Genomic DNA, 19,508 nt, shown 5'->3' with positions numbered 1-19,508 from the left:
GTGTGTATATATGTATATATATGTATATATGTATATCTATGTATATATGTATATATATGTATATCTATGTATAGATACATATACATAGATATACATACATATATATGTACATAGATATACATAGATATACATACATGTGTATGTATGTATACATATACATATATGTATATATACATATATACACACACATATACATATATACATATATATACATATACATATACATATATACATATATATGTAAACAACCTCTAAAACCAGAGGACAAACTGAAGGTTGCTGGAGGGGTGTTGGGTGGGGGGGGAGGATGGGCTGGGTGATGGGCATTAAGGAGGGCACTTGTTGGGATGAGCACTGGGTGTTACAAGTAAGTGATGAATCACTAACTTCTATTCCTGAAATCATTATTACACCATACGTTAACTAACTTGGATTTAAACTTAAAAAATGAAACCATTAACCTTAAATATATATTGGAAATAAAAGCCAGTGTTTTAAATAAATAAATAAATAAATAAATAAATAAATAAAAATAAAATTAAGTTTAAAAAAAAAAAGGCTGGGACTCTGGGTCATACAAGCTCTGAGTTCTTGTCTCCTCTGTCTTCCACCTATAATGGTAGTGATCTTTAAAGTCCTGATATTGGCTCTCTTTCTACTATACCAAACTTTCCTTCCTCGGTAATCTTGGACATTGTAAGAGGCTAAGGGGCCTCCATAGTTACCACGGCAGCTACAGAACTGGATGCACGTAACAGCAGATTGATTACCCAGTGGTATTGACTAGGCTCATAGTCATTACCAATTTGTACAGGTATTTTGACATTTTCTGGTAGATATCAGAACGGTGTCTCGGGAAAGGATGCTTTTTTCTAATTCACATCAAGTTTCCATATGCACTAGCTGACAGGTCTGAGACAGAGAGGTGAGGCGAGCAAGCCAAGCCCCAAGGACCAGGGTCAAGGCCGGACCCCGTGGCTTGAGAAGCCCAGCCTGGGAAGAGACACTTCCCAGGCTGTGCCTTTCACCGCGTTGCGGCTGATGCCCAAACCCTACCCGCTACACCTGACTTCCGCAGAGCTGCTCTACAAGCCCAGCCAGAGATTCTCGGCGACACCTACCCCCAAGCATGGGCCCACCTGCTCATTTCACACTTCTGTCAAAGCCCCCATCAGTGTCCCCTTGCCGGAGTCCGAAAGCCTGAGGTCAACTTAGAGTCTTTCACGCCTCCCCCACTGCTGTATTCGTTCGGGGAACACAGCCTTGACCTCTGGCAGCCAAGTGGTCTCTACACCCGTCCCCTCAGTGCCAGGCCTCCTGCCACCACCCAGTTCACTCACCTCCTCTGCCCTGAACCACAGATACCCTCCTAACTTGGTCTTCAAACCACCCATCTTTCTGCTCCAATGCATCCTGGGTGGTGTTGGTTAATTGTCTACAACGCTGTCCTCAACACATCAGTTCTTGCCCCCAAACCTTCACTGACATCATCCTGCTTACTGAGTCAAGCCCACACTGCTCCCAGGCAGGGCAGTACCCCCCCCCCCCATGTAGGCAACACTCAGTAGGATCAAAATCCTCATTGTTTACAGCTAACCCACCAGTGAGGTAGGGGGAAACCATTTCTCCAAGCCTGTTTCCACATCGGTTAAATGGGGATGTTAACAGGACCTACTGTATAGAGCTGTTGTGAATACTAAGTCCAATATATACTAAGCACAATACATATATACAAGTACTTAACCCTCAGTAAATGTGAGTGGTGATGATGGTGATGATGAAGGTGAACACGATCTCCCCCCTCCCCCAAAACAATCCTTCAAATGGCTGTGGCTCCACTCTGGCTCATGATTCTTCCTTCTCGTGTTCGCTTCCAACCCAGGTCCCTTAGCTGCCACGCCCAATGAATGCATTTTAGCTCACGTCTGTGTTTCAGTTCCCTTTTAACTTCTCCCAAATTGCCTTCTCTAGCCCTCAGGGAATAGAATCTCCCAACACTCACTGATCAAAGTGAAGTAATGAAGAGTCCAGCCCACTTATCTCAACACCCTGACCTGACACTTGCCCACTTGTCAAAATCATCCAAATCAAAGTTTTACTAAAGTAGCAGAGGGGCATCTGAGGGGCTCAGATGGTTGAGCATCCAACTGTGGCTCAGGTCACGATCTCGTGGTTTGTGGGTTCGAGCCCCGCGTCGAGCTCTGCACTGACAGCTCAGAGCCTGGGGCCTGCTTCGGATTCTGTGCCTCCCTCTCTCTCTCTCTCTGCCTGTCCCTCATTTGTGCTCTCTCTCTCTCTCTCTGAAAAAATAAACAAACAAAAATTTTTTAATAAAGAGTATGAAATGTGAACTTAGACAGATATTAGATAAAAGTCCAGTTCTTCCTGGTTTGAGCTCTGCTCCGATGGGGTCCTGGATGTGAATTAAGTAACAGAAGTCCACATCTGAATAACATGCTTACCAGGCGTCACTGAGTCTGTTTCCTCATCTGTAAAATGGAGATAATGATATCCACTGCGCAGGCTGCTGTAAGAATTAAACGGCACCGTCCGTAAAGGGCCCGCATAGGGCCCGACTCCAAGCCCAGAAAGGAGACCTTCCTTCTATACTCCTTACCCACTCTAACCAATGTGGCTAAGAATACCTCTTACTGGAGGGTGGGCTCTACTTTCAAACATGTATATGTTTTCCAGAATGCATCACTGTGAGAATCAAATCGAGAGTGATAAGAAGGTGGGGCGCCTGGGTGGCTCAGTTGGTTAAGCGTCTGACTTCTGCTCAGGTCATGATCCCGCGGTTCGTGAGTTCGAGCCCTGCATCGGGCTCTGTGCTAATGGCTCAGAGCCTGGAGCCTGCTTCGGATTCTGTGTCTCCCTCTCTCTCTCTCTCTCTCTCTCTGCCCCTCCCTCACTCACACTCTGTCTCTCTCTCTCTCTCAAAAATAAATAAACACTTAAAAAAAATTATTTAAAAAAGAGTGATAATAAAGCATGACAACTGTATTCGTTGGCTGGAGCTGCTGTAACAAAATTTGATGGACTGGGGACTTAAACAGACATTTATTTCTCACAGTTCTGGAAACTGGGAAGTCCAAGGTCAGGGTGCTGGCAGACAGGCTAATTCTGAGGCCTCCTCTCTTGGCTTGCAGGCAGCCGCCTCCTCACCGGGCGCTCACGTGAGCTTTCCTCAGCGCATGCTCACGGAAAGCGAGCAAGCCCTCTGGTGTCTCCTTTACAAGGGCACTCAGCGCAGTCAGACCAGGGCCCCATCTTTACAACCTCGTCTAACCCTAATTACCTCCCCAAAGCCCCTTCACATGCCATCACTTTGGGGGTTAGAGCTTCAACATATTAATCTGGGGGGGAGGGGAGGGGTGCACAACATTCAGTCCCTAACATTATTCACCACTGCCCTTATTCATTATTACAATATCACCAGTCTGCCTTCTAAGTCTCCACGGCTATGCAGGGAAGACTTCCAACAGTCCTGTCAGCCACCACACGGCATTGGCCAGTTTGCTTCTCTCCTGCTGCAGCCCTGAGGTCTCTGTAATTCCCGAAAATTCTGCCAAGGCATTCAGTCTCCACAGAGTCCCTGGAAAAGGCCCTCAGCCATAGCCAGAGCCACTGTTCCCTGTTACTGCTTCCTCTGAGTCCGCTGAGCCCGAAGAAGCTGCCGGAGCCAGGGCCACAGATGTGGTCAACGAAGGCCTGCCACCCGTGGCAGCCACGGGCCGCAGCTGTCCCGACCCCAGAAAGCAGCAGAGGCGCCCCTCCCGCCCCCGCCTTTGGGCCGACCGTGTCACAGATTCCAGACAAAAAGCTTTCCTCCTCCTTCCCAGGATGCAAGCATGTTTCGCAGGGTCTTCTGTTCATTGCACAGAGCATGGCATGGAATGATGCTCGATAAACGTCATTTCACTGGTGGTGGCATGAACTACAATGAGTCCTACAGGATGAACGCTGTACTCAAAACCCACCCTATCTCTAGCTCCAAGGCGGTATTGATCAGTGAAGCTTGTGGGCCTCAGTTCTCTCTCTCCCGAGCAAGGGAAGCTGCTTCCTCAAAGCCAAGCTTCCTTCCAGCACGCTGCAAGATGGGTCACACCCCTTGGTATGCCAGGAGATATCATTCCCTCAAGGTCTCCAGGGTTGCTGGGCCGGGCCTGGGGGCCAAGAGTCATAGGCTGGACCCCTCCTGTGATCAATAGCTCCCACAGTTAACCCCCGTGTGCCACCTGATCACCACCATTCTCTATGTGCAAGACAGTCATACTCATTGCTGTCCAGCATGAACTGGAGAAAGTTGGGAAGCACTTCCTCATGCTGAAGGAGCCCCAGCAGGCCTTCCCTCGTTCTGTCACGCGCGCACCCTAGGACAAACCCAACTTGGGTTCCAGATGCCCTCTCCCACCAAAAACTGTGAGTGAAATATCATTTGCCTCTGTATCCTCTCATTTGCATCTGTATCCTCATTTCTATACGTACGTTGGTTCTCACTTTTCTTTTCCTTCCTTCACATATCTCTCAATCTTGCTTGACCTCTTCATTCTTTCCTTTGATAACCCGACCTCATCCCCTCACTATACCTCCTCCAGCCATCCTTCCTGCTGCGCTGTCACCATCCATGGGACTTCGTGGGTCTTCTAGAACAGTAATTTATTCCCTAACAATTATCTGGATGGAATTCCCAAAAACTGAGCCCAAAGAGGAAGAACACCAAGATACCTTTGTATTTGAGGGCAATTTTCTAGTAGAAACCACATCCTATGAACAACTCCATGTGTACAGGTTTGAGACTTTAGATTAATAACACAATTCCCTGACAGGCACCGTCTATGAAAACTCACATACACACATGCACACACACACACACACACACACACACACACACACAACTCACACAAGAATTAATAGACAATCTGAACAGGCTTATATCTATTAAATAAGTTGAATCAATAACTAATAACCTTCTAAAATAGAAAGTACCAGGCCTATTGAGTTCATTGGTGAATTCTACCAAATATTTAAATTCTCTACAATCTCTTTTAGCAAATAAAGCAGAAGTGTTTCTTTCTAATTAATTTGATGAGGCTGATATTACCCTAATATGGAAGCCAGACAAAGGCATTACAAGAAAACTACCAGCCAATACCTCTCATAAACAAAGATGAAAAATCCTCAACAAAATACTAGCAAAGCAAACCCAACAATGTATAAAAAGAATTATACTGGGGCGCCTGGGTGGCTCAGTCAGTGAAGCATCCAACTCCGGCTCAGGTCATGATCTCACAGTCCGTGAGTTCGAGCCCTGCGTCGGGCTCCGTGCTGACAGCTCAGAACTTGAAGCCTGCTTCAGATTCGGTGTCTCCCTCTCTCTCTGCCCCTTCCCTGCCCACACTCTGTCACTCAAAAATAAGTAAACATTAAAATAAAATAAAATAAAATAAAATAAAATAAAATAAAATAAAAGAATTGTATACCATGACCCAGTGGAATTTATTCCAGGTATGCAAGTCTGGTTCAACATTTGAAAATCAGTTAACGTAGCCCATCACATCAACAGGCTAAAAAAGAAGAATGACATGATTATATCAATAGATGCAGAAAAAACATTTGACAAAATCCAACATCCATTCATATGTCATCAGGAAAATGCATATTAAAATAACAATGAGGGGAGCCTGGGTGGCTCAGTAGGTTAAGACTCCAACTCCTGATTTCAGTCCAGGTCATGATCTCACAGTTCATGATGTCGGGCTCTGCACTGACAGTGTGGAGCCTGCTTGGGATTCTCTCTCTCCCTCTCTCTCTCTCTCTGTCTCTGTCTCTGCCACTCCCCTGCACACGTTTTCTCTCTCTCTCTCTCTCTCTCTCTCTCTCAAACAATAAACTTTAAAAAATAAAATAAAACTTGGACAGAACCAAGGTGCCCTTCGGTAGGCGAATGGATTAACAAACTGTGGTCCATCCAGACGATGGAATGTTACTCAATGATAAAAAGAAATGAGCTATCAAGCCATGAAAAGACATAGAGGAACTATAGGCTATTATTAAGCAAACGAAGCCAACCTGAAAAGGCTATATACTGTATAATTCCAATTACATGATGTTCTGGAAAAGGCAAAACTATAGAGAAGAGACCGTAAAGTACAATGGTTTCCAAGGGCTGGGAGAAAGAAGGACAAATCAATAGAACACAGAAGATTTTGAAGGCGGCAAAAATACTCCATACGATACTATAATGATGGATACATGTCATTTCACATTTGTCCAAACCCACAGAATGTACCAGTACCAATGTACCAACACCAAACACTAATGTAAACTATGTCAGTGTAAATTCATCAATTATATAATAAACTCACCACTCTGGTGGAGGAGGTTGATAATGGGGGAGGCTGTGCGTGTGTGGGAGCAGGAGGCACATAGGAAATATCTGTACCTTCTTAATTTTGCTGTGAACCTAAAACTGCTCTAAAAAAGAGTCTGTAAAAAAATCATGCTGCAGGGGCACCTGGGTGGTTCAGTCAGTTAAGCATCCAACTTCAGCTCAGGTCATGATCTCATGGTTCACGAGTTCAGTCCCCGCATCAGGCTCTGTGCTGACAGCTCGGAGGCTGGAGCCTGCTTCGGATTCTGTGTCTCACTCTCTCTCTCTGCCCCTTTCCTGTTCGCACTCTGTCTCTCTCGCTCTCAAAAATATATAAACATTAAAAACTTTTTTTTTTTTTTTTTGCAGCTGAGGTCAAAGAGGTTGTTGCCTGTTTTGTCCTCTAGGGTTTTGATAGTTTCTTGTCTCACATGTAGGTCTTTCATCCATTTTGAGTTTATTTTTGTGTCTGGTATAAGAACCTGGTCTAGTTTCATTCTTCTGCACGTTGCTGTCCGGTTCTCCCCCCACCATTTGCTAAAGAAGGCTGTCTTTTTTCCACTGGATACTCTTTCCTGCTTTGTCAAAGATTAGTTGGCCATACATCTGTGGGTCCAATTCTGGGTTCTCTATTCCATCGGTCTATGTGTCTGTTTTTGTGTCAATACCGTACCGTCCTGATGATTACAGCTTTGTAGGGGAGGCTCTGGCACTGGAGGGTATTATGCTAAGTGCAATAAGTCAGAGAAAAGGCAGATATCGTACGTTTTCACTCATGATGTGGGGCTTGAGAAACTTAACAGGAGACCATGGGGGAAGGGAAGGGGGAAAAAGTAGTTACAAACAGAGAGGGAGGGAGGAAAACCATAAAAGCCTCTTAAGTACAGAGAACAACAGAGGGTTAATGGGGGGGGGGCCAGGGGAGAGGGGGAAATGGGTGATGGGCATGGAGGAGGGCACTTGTTGGGATGAGCACTGGGTGTTGTATGGAAGGAATCTACCCCCAAAACCAAGAGCACACTGTATACACTTTATGTTAGCCAATGGGAGAGTAAATTATAGTTAAAATAAACAAATAAACCATTTTAATAACCTTGTAAGATGTCTTAATCATGCTGTAAAATCAAAATGTTGTTCAGTTGATATTTTTACGCAAATGAACACATTAGTCGGCATCCATGGTCAAGTGCTGCGGCAGTCAATAAAAAGGAGGAGGAAGGCGGTGAACGTGTCCACAGTTGGCCACACAGTGGTACTCCAGGTATCTCACCTACATTCAAGTTCACTCTCAATCACGCTTGTCCCAATTGCAAGTAGGCGACGGTTTCCCTGGACAGCTATGTTACTCCCCTAATTTTAACCTTCCTGAGTCCACTCCCCTCGTTTCTCATTAAACCGTGGCCCTAAGAATCCACGCTACCTATCACAACCACCTTGCGGAAGGAAAGAGGAGGATGCTCCCTCTCACAAGAGAAGAGGGTTGCTTCCTTCGACACAGGCATCTGCTACCTAGGATTCGCCGATATGGAAAAATAGATTTACGTGCCCTCGAAAAGAAACTGAAGGGTATTTCCCGGTAGGCTGTAGGGTTCGATGCCCGATCCTATCCAAAGCAAAAAGCTGAACACACACCCGAACTCAGATCCCACCATCCACGGATGGAGCTGGCCGGACAGCCTGTCTCAAGTCTTCCCCCTCCTTGCCTCCCACATCTAGCTGGTCCCCTAGTCTGTTGTTCAAGGATCCCAGCTATGCCTGCGTCCCAACCCCAGAGACCCTCACCTTCCTGAAGTCAGGCAATTGCCTGCAGGGCCCCAGGCCTGTCCTGCCTGCCCCACCCTGCCCTGGCAAACCCACTCTACACGATTCAAAATAACAAGCATTCACTGAGCACCTATTATGTGCCAGGCCCTGAGCATTAGGATACGGCAACGTAGGATTAGATCCAAGGGTCCTCTTTCCAAATCAGGACCCTCTGTTTTCGTGATCCACCAGAATCCCATGGATCTTTGTTTCAAAGGTGAAAATGGTAATAATAATGCCTATAAGTTATACAGAATTTAGGATGTGTAAGGCACCATTCCAAGCATTTTGCCTACACTGGCTCATCCAATCCCCATACCATCCCTGTGAGGTACCGTTCATATTTAACAAATGGCAAACTGAGGCAGAGAGATGGCCTAGGGAGGCTACCCGCCAGTAAGTGGCAAAGCAGATGTAACACAAGCAGCCCGGCTCTGGAGTCGAGGTCCGGACTCCCGGGCCAAGAGCTGGTGGGGGCAATAGAAAGGGAAACGACATTCAATGCAATATGTATTAATTTAACACTTACTGGGTGCTCAGACCAAGGAGTCAGAGATGAAGGTAAGTGCCTCCAAGAGGGGGAAGCTTCCTTTCTCCACCTCCCTTTCAAAGACAAGGTCAGCCCCGCACAAACACACGTCCAACACAGATGATATCTTAGCAGACGGAGCCTCCCGCCTCTAAATCCACTCTACCGTATGCCAGATAATGCACATAAAATGCTTTACTGGCGTGCGGGAGTCCTTCATATCCCCCAAGGTCTCCACTAGGTTTTTATTACCTCCATCCTATACATGTGGAAGCTGAGCTCTTGGCCCTTGTATCGCGTTCTTGGGGAACCGTTGGCCAGGCTGCGAGCGCCTTGACACTGAGAATACCTTTCATTTTTCTGCTCCCACCCCCCCACCCCAGCCCTCCAGCAGGCACTCAGAAAACAGCCGCGACATTGCACTACATCAACAAGCCAGCGGGGTGCTCTGAGCACCCCGACACCTGATAATATCCAGCAGGGATCTTGCCGTCGGTGTCCTCTCCCGTTCGCGTTCACACAATAAAAATTGACCTGAACGTCACGTTTTATCAGCGGCCACCACCAGAGCTTTGCATGCGAGGATTGGTTAGAAACCTCACTCTCAGCACATCTCCCAGGGGACGGAACCAAAAACACTCCTCCAGGGTGAGGGGGTGCACACACAGGCATTGAGGACCCCTTGCCGGCCAGGTCTCCTCCCGGGGAGGCGAGCTTTCCGTGTGGGCACCTGGAAATGGAACCCACACGCTCTCTGCTCCTTGTTGCCCTGGAGCCTTGACAGCTGTCAGCTGTTCAGACATAGCCTGACAACAACGAGCCCCGTAATGCCTCTTCAGGGTCTTGCTAAGCCATCAGATCCCCTGGTGATGCCATCTGCCACCGGGGGGAGCACGTCCAGAGATCCTGATCCCCAGGCGGCAGTCTGCCAACAGGATTTTAGCCCGGGATTTATGCCAGGCACACAGACCCAACCTGACACTGCAGGGTTTAGAATTCAGAGCCCATACGCCAAGAGTCCCCAGGGAGAAAAGCGAATGATTTTCTGAAGACAGTGGGACCTGCTGTTTCCTCTTAGGAACCCATTAATAACATGCTAATAAAAACGAAGTATCATCAAAAGAACATATTTAGATCAACTGTTCCCTTCAGCAGGTTGGAATTTCTGCAACAATCGGGAACAGCTTTGAGCTCTGCATAGCAGCTCCCACGCCAGACACAATCTGTCTGTGGCAAAGGGGATGAGTCAGCCTGGGGGAAGGGGGGGAGGGCAAGGACAACCTCCTACCCCAACCCCGCCCCCCACAGCAGCAGGGCCGCTCAGCTGGGTTTTCTTGGGAGATGAGCTCTTAACCTGCCTAACAGGTCACTTCCCTCTGCTTTAAAAGGAAGAGTGGTATCCCAGAGGCTCCCAAACTTTGAGGGAAGTGGCCTGTCACCGAAGCAACGACCCTCCTTCAGAGCAGGGGGGAAGCCCACCCAGCTCCTCCTCTGTCCGGGTTTCCAAAATGCAAAGCTCTATAGATACCTTTGACCCCTCCTTTCTGTCTGTTCCTCGCGTCTTCTATACCCCCAGCTATAAACTGGGCTTTGTGCCACTTCCTGATGGGTGTTGCAGGCATTTATTCATTCAGGAAGGCATTCATGCAGGCAGGCAGGCATTCATGCACGCATGCATGCAGGCAGGCAGGCATTCGTCCATGCAGGCAGGCATTCATGCACGCATGCATGCATGCAGGCAGGCATTCGTCCATGCATGCAGGCAGGCAGGCATTCGTTCATGCATGCAGGCAGGCAGGCATTCGTTCATGCAGGCAGGCATTCATGCACGCATGCATGCATGCAGGCAGGCATTCGTCCATGCATGCATGCAGGCAGGCATTCGTTCATGCATGCAGGCAGGCAGGCATTCGTTCATGCATGCAGGCAAGCATTCGTTCATGCATGCAGGCAGGCAGGCATTCGTTCATGCAGGCAGGCAGGCAGGCATTCGTTCATGCATGCAGGCAGGCAGGCATTCGTTCATGCAGGCAGGCATTCCTGCATGCGTGCATGCATGCATTCGTGCATGCGTGCATGCAGGCAGGCCTTCCGCAGGGCTGGCTGAGCACCATTACATGCTGCGTCAGGTGTTAGGGGCGTTGGGCTGAAGTTATAGCCCAGCACCACCCCCCTGGATCCCATCCACCCAGCCCTTCCTCTTACCCCCGCAGGTAAAAAGGCTGGACACCAGCCTGTCCACCCAGGTTGGTGCGGCTCCTGCTGGCTCCCTGCTGGCTCCCTGCAGGCCGGCTACCCTCCCGAGAGCTGAGCCTGGCAGAGCAGGGCCTGCTTCCTCCCGTCACACCTCTGCTGACACTCGAGGGCCCCCCGGCTCCCCCACTGCGGGGATGTCTCCTAAGGGCCCCTCTTCGCCGGCCTGCCTGGAGAGGCAACTGGGCCTCTGAGCCCCTCCCCCCCCTCCCCGAAGTCCACAGTTTGCCCCCTGGAGGGTGTGCAGACCTGCCTTCCCTCCTCCCCGCCCCCCACCCCTGCTTTCTGTCCACCCGGCTCCCAACAGCGCTTTCCGCAGGAGCCTTCGGGGAGGCCCTCAGCTCAGCGACACCGGATTCCGACATTCATCGTCCTTTCTCCGTTTTCTCCTCTGTCGCCAAACGGTGGGAGGGTGGCAGGGGATGCCACCCCACAGTCTGCCACTCTGACACGTGGATTGTTGTGAGCAGAAGGCAATCGGGACCCAGCTGACTCAGGAAAGGTTGTGTTGTGTTGTGTTGTGTTTTACCCTTCCCTTAACTGCCTAAAAAACATAGATCAAGGGCTTGTGCCAGGAGGAGAGTTCCTACCAGAGATGACTTTTTATATCAGACTGAGCGACGTGACCAACATCTGTTTCCCAGACATTTGCTCTCCCGTCGTCCCGTGAACTGCTTCCTCCCCCCAGCCCCAGACCCCTTCCCCTTCTCCTTAGCTCCCAGCCTCCATTGCCTGGTGTCTTGCAGCTTCCCCAGTCTTTGGGGCTCCCGTATGTATGGAATTAATTGGAATCAATTAAAAGCAGCTCTTGCGTCCGTTTAATCATGAGACCCGCCCACGAACCCACGAGGGAGGGGGGCGGGTGTCCCTCCCCACGACGCCCACAAACGGGCATCCCTTCCAGCACCTGAAGAGGGAACTGTCCCGAGGCTCTGTCGTCAGCCCCACGCTGGCAGTGACTGCCACCCCCCCCCCCCACCCCGGGCTCAGGGGTGGCACCTGTGGGCTGGCTGGTTCCTGAACTCCCGAGGTTCCCAAACACAGCTCCGCACAGCCCGTCTCCTCGCCCCGCCCAGCTCGTCCCTCACTGCCCCGTGTCGCTTCTCTGCTTCTCTCCCTAACACCCTCAGAGGAGGCCACAGAGCACCGTGGCTACGATTGTGACCGCGGACACTGGACCGTGTGGTCTCAGTCCTAACCATCCCATCGCTACCCGGGCGACCCTGAGCGGGTGACTTAACTTCCCTGGGCCTTGGTTCCCTCATCTGCAAAAAGGGGATGATCATAGTGTCTGTCTTCTAAGAGGTGCTGGAAACACTGACACGGGGCTCAGATCCACATCTGGCACAGGGTGCGTGTCCTGAACGTTCTTACCGAATAAAGAACGGCTCCCTGTTGCGCAGCATTTAAACCCCGGGCTTGGGGAGCCTGGGTGGCTCAGTCAGTTAAGCGGCCGACTTCGGCTCAGGTCATGATCTCGCGGTCCGTGAGTTCGAGCCCCACGTCGGGTTCTGTGCTGATGGCTCAGAGCCTGGAGCCTGTTTCGGATTCTGTGTCTCCCTCTCTCTGACCCTCCCCCGTTCATGCTCTGTCTCTCTCTGTCTCAAAAATATCTGGACTTTCTTCTGCCTAGAAGGTTCTTCCCCACTAGCTCCTGGCCTCCCTGCCCACCCCCGTGCTCCTCCACGCCCCACCCCTGTGTTTCATCTCCCTCCTAAGCTTGCTTGCTTTCCACGGGCCTAACAAACCAGTCCTTCTCAGCACATCGAGCAGTGTTTATTGACTAGTAGGTGCTCAATAAATATTCGATGCAAGAACAAATGTCCAAGCTGTACGATAGATCAGTCATCAGTAGCCGTATCTCCAACTCCCCAGTCATTCCAGATATAATCGTTGTTTGGGCTCCTCAGCGCCAGGAAGAAGGTTCTTTTCCGAGGATATCCGAATCCCAGACAGCCAAGGGGGACGGTGGCCGGGAAGGGGCACAGGCCGAGCCTGGTTCCCCAAAAGGTGACAAGTGCAGTGTTCCAGAGAGCACAGGACCCCGAAGCACTGAAGGCAGGGTCCCTGGACACTGGGTGGGATCAGAGGCCTGACTGGCCCGAGGACCCGCTGAACAACCTTCTTGCCTCTCTGGGCCTCAGTTTCTTCACCTTCAAACTGAGGGGCTTGACTCTATGCTAAGGATTCCTCCAACTTAAAAAATCCTTGAGTCTGTCCCAATATCGAACGTGACTTGATTCCCGCCATGTCATTCCTCCACGCCAACCATCTTCAGTGGCTCCCCACTGCCCTGAGAATCCAGACTCCGCTTATACTGGTGGCTGGATTGGGTGTTCTCACTCCGGCCTTCCTGTTCCTAACGGCCCGCTCCCCATTCAGGTGAAACTCTTCCCGTCGCCTATTGAACAGGTCCCTTCCCTGTGCCTCCTGTTTCCACCTGAAGAACCTTCCCTCCTCTCTGCAAACCTGACGTCCCCCCTCTCTTCTGAAACCGAGTCAAACCTCTGCTCCTTCACGCAGCTGTCCCCGGGCCTCCCCAACCCATGGCGCCTTGACCTTCCTTGTTGGCCTACTGTTCAGGTCCGTGTACCTGGTATCATACCGCGTTATTTATGGCCCCCAACCTTGCCTTCACCAATTCCTACATATTGGTATTTTCTCTTCGTTAGGAGCACGGGCTTCTCAAGGAAGAGACCCTGTCTTCTCCCTTGCTACACTTTCCTCTTACGCGGCCTCAGTAATCCGTTAGCCAAGAGAACAGTATTTAGGAAACCACTGGCTGAATAAACAACTTTCTGGCTGAATCACGCGTCTCTCGAGTGTTCAGAGGCTGGAGCTAGATGCCGGTGATCACATAAGGGACCGCAGGCTTATCAACCACAGAGGCAGTTTTCGAAAACCAGATGCCTCCGTGTTGGCTGCCTCGAAGTGACCAGCCCGTCACCAGCCACCTCCCTTGTGTACCCGAGGCTCCTTCCACTAAGAGACCCACACGTTTACGGTCACCTTGCTACCGTCTCACTGGCCCCCCCTATATCCTTGGCCCCATCACCGGCGTCACCCAAAAAATCAAAGCCGAGAGGCAACGGAAGAGAGGAAGAGTCTCTCCAGCTGCCCCACCGCCCCGCGGCCCCCTGCCCAATGTCAGTCGGGCTCTGGCCTTGCGGACCCAGCCTACTTTTCGTGACTAATTTTTGCCTAAAATGGACCCCCCTGACTGCGTGTTTTCTTCTTTTGAACAAGAATGCCGGGAATCCTCACCCAGCGGCATCGGCCTGAAGGATCCAGGTCTGAAGGCTGCTCTTCTCCTGAGTCTTCCAAAAACAGAAGCATCTCGAACTCACCTCCTCACTTCCCTCCCTTCCTCTGTGCAAGCTTCGCACCTTGTGTGCACGAATGACCAGGGGCCGGGGCCACCGAGCCCTTCAGGCCTTCGCCTGGCTTCCGTGGAGAACCAGGGACAGAAGGCCGGTGGCCCCGCTCCCTGATCCCGCCACAGCCACAGCCGTTCCCAGACTTGGCCTCTGGGGACAGAGTGGCTCGCTGTGCTGAGGGACAGTGTCCAGACAGACAGAGCGGCAGGAGCCAGGAAAGGTGGCGGGAAGGGGCCGTGGCAGGAGGAGTGGCAGAAAGCCAAAACCCACAGACGGCAGTGAACGGTCAATGCAGGTAACGGGACCCATCCAGAAACCTGTCTCTACCTCTCCAGTTCTCACTTCCAGCCCGGGGTTTTCTCGGTTGCAAGATAAGGTCGGGAAGGAAAAAACACAGACAGCGGCACTTCCTTTTCCCCCAAACACCAGATGGTGCCAGATACAGAGTTCTTTCCGCGAAGTCAGTTACTGACAGGGAGCTGGGCTCCCGCAAAGCGCCCCCTGCAGGCCCGTGCAGAGGAACGGTGCTCTATTCTTGCCCAAGTGGGTTTCACCGAAAAGGCATTTCAGAATTATTTTTGTAAAGGGTGGCTGGGTTCCCAAACCACCTGCAAAAGCTTACTTCCACCCGAAACGTAGCTGAAATAGTGAGCGCTTGCAAAAAGAAAAACCATTTAGTGGAGGAGGTGGCGGGTGAGCGGGAGATAAGAAATGAAAGCAAAGAAATGATTCTAAATAACCAGTAAAATTGGGTTGAGAGTTCCTTGAGGGCATGAGCCTTCCTTAGTGAACTGTTCGTCTGCCTTGCAAGTCACAGCTCACAGCCCGTCACTGCACGGTTTTGCTCACTGAACTCCGGGTGCTTGAGAATAAAGCCGGTTTCGTTAGAGGTGGATAAGGAGGCATCTGAAGACTTGTGTGGATTTCCTGGGATGGCTTCCCGGGATGTGGACCCTGACTGCCCTAGTTGTCTATTATCACCTCAGGTCTAGAAGTTTCCTTTCCTCCACACAGATACATTGGTAGCAATCATCACGCACTTATTAATGATAACAAGCATCCTTTTTTTTTTTTTTTTGGTCCCAAAATGAACAAAACGAAGTAAAAGGGAAAACAGAGGAGACCAGAAAAGGAGGGGTGGGGGGGGTGGGGGGTAGGGGGACTTTGCCACATTGTCCAGTTATCCAGCAACCAACCCATCCAGCAACCCCCCAATCAGGGAGGATTTCCTCTTTTGTGAGGTTTCACAAGAGAGAGTCGACCCTGTTCCCACCGCAGAAGCCAGCGAACTGGGTCACCCAGAGTTACGCCCAAGGCACCTGGTGCTCCCTGCCTCCTGACCCACCGGAGCCAACCTCGTTGGCGCCCGCTGGTTTGCAATGTCTGCTTCTCCAGCTACCCAGCGAGCTCAAGCACCAGAGCTTCGGCTTCTGTTATTTACACCCGAAGGAGTCCCACCCGGTGCCCAACTTGGGGGAGTCCGTCGGTCCTCAGCTGCTCGTCTTGCCCTGCGATGACCCTTGTGCCTTCATCAGGCCGCTTCCCGACTCAGTGGCAGCAGAGGACCTTGAAGATCTGCCATCCCCACCCCCCAAGCAGAGACGCTCTGTGCCCCGTCCCCAAACCAAGGGCCAGGAGTCCTTCCTGCGGGATCCCCTGCCCCAAACCAAGGGCCAGGAGTCCTTCCTGCAGGATCCCCGGTGCCTGGGGCAACCACCTCCCGTGACAGCCTTTCTGCTCCTGAAGAGCTCGGATTCGGGGCAAGTTCCCACATACAACAAGATGACATCTGGCTGCTGGAAACTTCCACCCATTAAACCGATTCCCTCAGCCAGTTTTCAAAGCGTCGTAGGACTGAAAGCAAACAGAGTTCCTGCTTTTATACATTCTGGCGTGGTGACAACGAACAGGAACAGAGAGCAGCCACCAAGAACACAGGCAGGGCTGCTTCTAAGCTCTTTGCAGGGAGCCAGCCACTTACTGCTTATACCTTCCCTGTGAGGAGTACGATGGCTGCCCCCCCATTTTATGCAGGAGGGGGTGGGGTCGGGAGAGGTTACCAAACATGCCTGAAGTGACACACCCGGAAAGGAAGAGAACCAGGGTCTGAACCCTGCAGTCGGAGGCCACAGCCCAGCATCCTTGGCAAAGTCACGCTGCGACACAACAACTGCCCCGAAACAAATGGATCTGTTGTTCAGATGTTGACCTGCAGAGCAGAGGGCAATGATTGACGGTCCCAATCGCGCCCTCCGGGGGGAGGGCCCCTGCGGGAACAGAGCTGCTAAGGACCCAGAGGGTGGAGGAGGGTTTGGTGGGAGAGGGGGCGGTGGGAGCACGGGTATAAGGAATGGTTCTGGCCCCTGATGCTACCTGGAGCTCTGTCTACAAGTAACTCTCATGTCCTCTTACCCTTCCCTGTGCCTCCTTCACACACCCCTACGTTTTTTGTGTTTTGTTTGCTCGGGAGCCTGCTAACCCCCTGGGTGCCTGCTCTGCCCAGGCCCGCTGGCTCCGCACGACTTCCCCGATGGCGATGGCGGCTGTGCAGCCGCAGCCCTGCTGGGCGGGGCCAAGCAGAGGGGCAGCCGCAGGTTCGTGCCCTCACTGCACCCAGACACGTGCACCTCTGAATTGTCACCATCGAGTCGGCTGCTCTATCGGATGACTCCCAGATCTTTTCCCAGAAACAGCCCTCATTCTATATTTGGACAGTTGCTTTTTTTAAATCTGCAAAGTTCTAACTTCCTCATGTTAGTTTCAGCCTGCTATTCCAGGCCACTGAAATTATTTTCAAATCTCTGTCCTGCCATCACTGTTACTAGGTTCTTCTGAGCTTTGTCTCATCTGCTGGATTATAAAATGTTTCTTTCTTCAGTTGAAGCATAAATAAAATTGTTGAGCGAGACAAAGCCAAGGTCAAGGACAAAGTCCTCTGCCTCAACCAGAGATCATTCCCCAGGCTGACAAAGGATACTGTTTATACCACCGAGTCTGGGACATCTGACAATAGCATCCAGTCAAATATTATACAGTCTCCTCCCTCGAGATCACACAGGGCACATTTTCCTAAATGCCAGGCAGGAATGGCACATGCTGTATCCCCAGCTTTCCTTAAACTTGCAAATTAATTGCCCTGTTTTAAAAAAATAGAATGATGTTCATTTCTTATATTTTTTCCCTGTAGGAAGTGATCCCTGCATCCATTTCAAAATATTCAGAATCCCTTTAAGAAATGGTTTTTAATGTGATCTCTATCAATACCTTGCTTATCTTCCTGACTTCTCAGGGTTATCTGCAAAAGCTCTGAAGTCATCCCTACGTTCTTCTTCAGGAGAGCTCACCACCGCCTTGCCAGGAGGAGAGTGGCCTGGCTCTCGTTAATTGTCCATTCTTTCTTATGGAGAAAAGGAAACTTGCATCAGAACCTTTTTAAAACACATTGGGGGATAAATGTAATAAAAGAATCCCAAGAGAAGATTAATTTTTTTTTAATATTGAGCAGCTTCTGTATAGAGTGAGAATTTCCGGACCCAAACAAGATTCCAAAAGCCTTTTCTATGCTCAGCAACGTCTAGAAGTCTGCCCTAAGACCCCTTCCGAACACGCTTTTCCCTAGGTATGGAGTATAGCATTCTCCCCTGTTCTTTCAAATTTCCTCCTGCAGGCGGCACCCTGAGTGGGAGGGCCGTGGAGGAAGTCTGCACCCCAAGGTGCCAGACCTGGTTCCTCCCTAGCTTGGTGCTGGTCTGTTTTGAGTCACTGTGCAAGTTCACGCCACCGTCCTCAAACCCACCACCAGCCCACCCTTCCCTTTATACGGCCTGCCTTCAAGGAAACTGTCGGAGGTGTCAAAGCAAGGGGTTGATAGGAATCTAAGTCAACGTGTGAGCATTTCCCCTCGAGGGGGATAAAAAGAAGACACAGACCACAGTGAAGAAAATAAAAGCAGAGATACCTGATTAAGATCTCCCTGCCATTATGTATGCATGGCCTCAGACCAGGCGACTGAAGGGCAATCAGTTCTGCTTTTTTCCGGCCATTTTGGACTTTTGTGGGAAATGAAATGATACCTTTGGAAAAAAGAGTAAAAAATGATCATTCTTAATGCTAATGGGCACACAGCAAAACTAGTATACTTATTTATGGCCTGTCCCAAGCTAACTTGGCCCGATCACTTTGCACTGTCAATGCAAAGCAAGGATCAACAAGAAACTCACACTCCAAGGAAGTTACCCTGAAGAAACCAAGAGAAGAAAACTACATACGTAGGCCCAAAACTGTTCGATGCTGCATAAAAATGTCGGCGCAGTCCTAGGTATATCTTACGCACTCAAAACTATCTTTTGAGGGGCGCCTGGGTGGCGCAGTCGGTTAAGCGTCCGACTTCAGCCAGGTCACGATCTCGCGGTCCGTGAGTTCGAGCCCCGCGTCGGGCTCTGGGCTGATGGCTCGGAGCCTGGAGCCTGTTTCCGATTCTGTGTCTCCCTCTCTCTCTGCCCCTCCCCCGTTCATGCTCTGTCTCTCTCTGTCCCAAAAATAAATAAAAAACGTTGGAAAAAAAAAAATTAAAAACTATCTTTTGAAAAGCTAAGTAGGTCCAACAGTCTGACGATGATTTAATAACTTTGGTCAACAAGATGGACAAGAACATGAACAAGATGAAATAGTACACAGAAACGAAAGTCATAGTAGAAAGTCTATAAAAATAAAGGGACGGGGCTCCTGAGTGGTTCAACCAGTTAAGCATCCAACGCTTGATTTCAGCTCAGGTCATGGGGTTCAGCCCCGCATCAGGCTCCAGGCTGAGTGTGGAGCCTGCTTGGGAAAAAAAAAAAAAAAAAAAAAAAAAATATATATATATATATATATATATATATATGGATGATTGCACAGCATAAAATTAAATAAATATGCTACACTTCAAACTAACATCCAAATTGATTGCAATTAAATAGATATGTGTGTCAAGAGGATAATATGAGAAATAGAAATAGTTATGCAAAGTGAGAGAATTGAAAGCAATTTTCATAATTTTATTAACTTTTACTCTGTTGCATTTTCTTTACCACTTCAGAAGTGCTTTCGGCAGAAAGAAAAATGCACCGCCTGTGAAGGCGAGAGACTATAAAGATCTTAAACAGTTATTTTAGAAGTCATCGTGGACGCTCTT

The 19,508-nt window shown here is 49.9% G+C and overlaps 1 long non-coding RNA gene across 1 annotated transcript in view; it reads right to left on the bottom strand.

Moving 5' to 3' along the window:
- Nucleotides 1–18,634, bottom strand: part of LOC131495660 (uncharacterized) — a 38,865-nt gene extending 20,231 nt beyond the window's left edge. The window contains exon 1 of the long non-coding RNA XR_009254053.1: nt 18,294–18,634. This is a non-coding gene — a long non-coding RNA (uncharacterized LOC131495660). The remainder of the gene's footprint in view (nt 1–18,293) is intronic.
- Nucleotides 18,635–19,508: the final 874 nt, after the last annotated feature.

Source organism: Neofelis nebulosa, chromosome 15 (assembly GCF_028018385.1).
Source record: "Neofelis nebulosa isolate mNeoNeb1 chromosome 15, mNeoNeb1.pri, whole genome shotgun sequence".
In the NCBI taxonomy this organism is placed as follows: Eukaryota; Metazoa; Chordata; class Mammalia; order Carnivora; family Felidae; genus Neofelis; species Neofelis nebulosa.
This window is presented reverse-complemented; position numbering and strand designations above follow the sequence as displayed.